This window comes from Salvelinus sp. IW2-2015, linkage group LG8 (genome assembly GCF_002910315.2).
Source record: "Salvelinus sp. IW2-2015 linkage group LG8, ASM291031v2, whole genome shotgun sequence".
In the NCBI taxonomy this organism is placed as follows: domain Eukaryota; kingdom Metazoa; phylum Chordata; class Actinopteri; order Salmoniformes; family Salmonidae; genus Salvelinus; species Salvelinus sp. IW2-2015.
Window position 1 is genome coordinate 9313368 of NC_036848.1, and position 4283 is coordinate 9317650.

Consider the following 4283-nt stretch of genomic DNA (forward strand, 5'->3'; position numbering starts at 1 on the left):
ACACACACACAGGAGGAGCAGAAGAGGTGAGGCGTTGAAGCGTGACTTGACACCCAGCACTAATTTAGCCCCTTAGTGGGAGTGTAACTCTTCCCTCTCTCTCCTGTCCTCACCTGTTCCAACAGACGCCACATGGTCAGTCAGCCAATAAGAACCATCCCTCACACCTGTCAGAGGTCATGACCTCTGTAACTCTGTTGGATCAGAGGAATCCATTCCATCACCTCCTTCTGTCTGTCTTTTCATGCCTCCATCAGTCTACTCACAGAGGTGACAATCCCCCACTTCATTACTCTGTATCTCCGGACCTGATCAGCAGCAGACCAGGTTTACATGCCAAGCCCTTCACACTTGGACACAAGCACGGACACACGCACGCACGCACGCACGCACGCACACACGCACGCACGCACGCACACACCCACACACACATGCCCACACCCACACACACACACTAAGCTCCTCCACACACCCTCCTGTCTGGAACAGGCCAACACTTGTGCCATCAGTCTTACGATAGACACCTGAGAAGGAACTGGGATCTGAGACAGGGGATAATGAAAGACTATATATAAACCCTGATCCCCAACAGCAAGTGGCTTCATTAAAAACAAACACAGGAATTCACAGAGTGCTACTTAGCGTGCTAATAGGCTAATGTGTGTGTCTCTGGTGACACAATGGGCTATATGGAGGAGAGAGGTAGGGACTGTGTACTGGGCTGTATGGAGGAGAGAGGTAGGGACTGTGTACTGGGCTGTATGGAGGAGAGAGGTAGGGACTGTGTACTGGGCTGTATGGAGGAGAGGGGTAGGGACTGTGTACTGGGCTGTATGGAGGAGAGAGGTAGGGACTGTGTACTGGGCTGTATGGAGGAGTTGTCAGACTTGATTTGCCCTAAGGAGAAATGTATCAACCCCTACACAACATGTCCATTCATTATAACCCACATAACAATTCACATTTCCTATGGCAGCAGGAATATTTTCCTGTTCTGTGAACTGTAGAAGGGGAAGGTCACAGAGAGTGATTGTGTGGGTGTCAGAGTGGGAAAGACAATGTTCTGAATGGATGGATGGAGGAAGAGAAAGACTAGAGGTTAAGGTGATAGAGAGATACAGCATATAGGCTAAGGTCATGGATAACGTTGCAGCTCGGATCATGTTTAAACATGGTTAGATGGAGGATGGAAGAGAGAGAGAGAGAACAGGAGGAGGACGACATGGGGACAGTTCTATGGAGAGACGCGATCTCAGTAATGATAAGAACAGGTGTAGGATCAGCCAGAGATATGCACCACAGAAGCACATGCCATGATACAATGGAAATATTGAATCACTGTAACCAATAGAAAACACCTTGCTTTGTACTCGCTACTCTGTGTATTGGCTGAATCATATAAATACAATCCAGATTATATTGCTATGGGCTGAATGCAGAGACGGAGGAAGGAATAGAAAAAGAAAAATAGAACATATAGAACAGTGGTGACTCAGTGGGTATGGTCATTCTAGTCATTCTTCTCATTCCGTTTCTATAGAGGACTCTGGTGCTAGTTAAACCAGCCAGATGCAGCTAGTCCTAATGGTGCTAACATGCTGGGCCCTGCAGAGCTCAGCTCAGTTTGTTTGTGTGTGTGTGTGTGTGTGTGTGTGTGTGTGTGTGTGTGTGTGTGTGTGTGTGTGTGTGTGTCAATGTCTGCTTCTGTGCATGTGTGCATGCTCATGTGCATGCTTGGGCACGTGTGTGCCCATCAGAACGGGCAGTGCTGGCTCAGCACACATGGACATCACTTGGGTATGAATTAGGAAAGAGGATGTAATGAAAGATGGCTGGTCCCTGGTCTCTCTGTAGGCTGTATGTAGACTGAGAGGTACCCCCAACCAGTACACCCAGTGCCCCCACCCCATTACCCCCAGTAGCCCACCCCAGTACCCCAACCCAGTACACCCAATGCCCCCACCCCAATACTGGGAGAGACTGGGGTGGGGATACTGAGGAACTGGGAATACTGGGAATACTGGAATCTGGGGAATACTGGGGAATCTGGGATACATGAGGATACTGGGGTTACGGGAATACTGGGTTGGAATACTGGGGTGGGATACTGGGGTTACTGGGACTGATACTGGGTGTAACTTGGGATACTGGGGATACTGGGAATATGGGGTGTAAGCTGGAGATAAATGGGAATACTGGAAAACTGTGAACTGGGGTATGAGGATACTGGGGATACTGGGGATTACTGGGGATAGCTGGAATACTGGGGGGAATACTGGGGTATACTGGGGTATGACTGGGGATTCTGGGGTACGGTCTGGGTAAGAACTGGGAATGCTGGGATACTGGGATACTGGGATACTGAGGAATGACTGGGTATACTGAGTAGGGTTACTGGGGTTAGTGGGATAACTGACGGATACTGGAGATACTGGGGTTAGTGGGATACTGGGTTAGGGGGAATCTGGGGTTAGTGGGATACTGGGGTTACTACTTGGAAGTGATACTTGGGTTAACCTGGCGGGGGTTATGGGAGGATACTGAGGATACTCGGGGATAACATGGGGTTTAGTGGGGATACTGGGGATACTGGGTTAGTGGGATACTGGGGTTACTGGGGTTACGGGAGTAACAACTGGGTAATACTGGGGTTACTGAGAGGGTTTAACAGAGTAACTGGGGTGGTACTGGGAGGGTAACTGGGGGGTACTGGGGATAATGGGGGGGGTACTTGGGGTTCCTGGGGTACTGGGGTTAGTGGGGATACTGGGGTTACTGGGGGTTCCTGTGGGGTACTGGGGTTACTGTGGGGTATGGGGTGAAGGGTAAAGGGGTCGGGGTACTGGGAGTCACCTAGGTATACCCTGGGTTGGGAGATACTGGGCGTTAATGAGGGGTGGGGGACTGTGTGTACGTCCCTGGTGTGGGGACTGGGGGGTAACTTGGGTGGGGCCACTGGTATCGGGTTGGGGGTACTGGGGGGCCTACTTGTGGTAAATGGGGTGGGGGAACTGGGTGGTATTGGGTTGGGGTACTGGGGGGCTACGTGTGGTAATGGGGTGGAGGGAACTGGGCTGTAACTGGGTTGGGGCTAACTGGGGGGTGGGCTAGCTGGGGGTAATGGGGTGGCGGGCCACTGGGGTACTGGGGTTGGAGGTACTGGGGGGGCTAACTGGGGGGTAATGGGGGGGGGCATTGGGGTGTACTGGGTGGGTACTGGGGTGGGCTACTGGGGGTAATGGGGTGGGGGCACTGGGTGTACAGGGTTGGGGTACTGGGGGGGGGGGACTACTGGCGGGTAATGGATGGTGGGGCACTGGGTGACTGGTTTGGGGTACTGGGGTAATGGGGTGGGGCATTGGATTGTACTGGGGTTGGGGGTACTGGGGTGGGCTCACTGGGTAAATGGGGGTGGGGGCACTGGGTGTACTGGTTGGGGTACGGGGGGGCTAACGGGGTAATGGGGTGGGGGCATGGTTATACTGGGTTGGGTACTGGAGTGGGTACTGGGGGTAATGGGGTGGGGCACTGGGTGTACTGGTGGGGTAACCGTACTCAGTCTACATACAGCCCTACAGAGAGACCAGGGGACCAGCCATTCTTTCATTACATCCGTCTTTCCTAATTATACCCAAGTGATGTCCATGTGTGCTGAGCCAGCCACTGCCCGTTTCTGATGGGCACAACGTGCCCAAGCATGCACATGAGCATGCACACTGCACAGAAGCAGACATGACACACACACACACACACACACACACACACACACACACACACACACCCACACACTCACCACACAACACAACACAACACACACACGAGCACATCACCACACCACACTCAACAACGTGAGCTGAGCTCTGCAGGGGCCCCAGCATGTTAGCACCATTAGACTAGCTTCATCTGGCTGCGGTTTAACTAGCACTAGAGTCCTCTATAGAAACGGAATGAGGAGAAATGACTAGAATGACCAATAACCCACCTGAGTCACCACATGTTCTATATGTTCTTATTTTTCTTTTTCTATTCCTTCCCTCTCCTCGCTCGCATTTCAGCCCCATTAGCACTTATAATCTGGGATTGGTATTTATATGATTCAGCCAATACAAGAGTACGAGTACAACAGGCAAGGTGTTTTCTAATTGGTTACAGTGATTCAATATTTCCGATTGTATCATGGCATGTGCTTCTCGTGGTGCATATCTCTTGGCTGATTCCTACACCTGTTCTTATCATTACTGAGAATCGCGTCCTCTCATTAGAATGGTCTCCTGTCGTCCCTG

At 51.5% G+C, this 4283-nt stretch overlaps 1 long non-coding RNA gene across 1 annotated transcript in view; it reads right to left on the reverse strand.

Moving 5' to 3' along the window:
• Positions 1 to 4283, reverse strand: part of LOC139028130 (uncharacterized) — a 220871-nt gene that overhangs the window by 156923 nt on the left and 59665 nt on the right. The window lies entirely within an intron of this gene.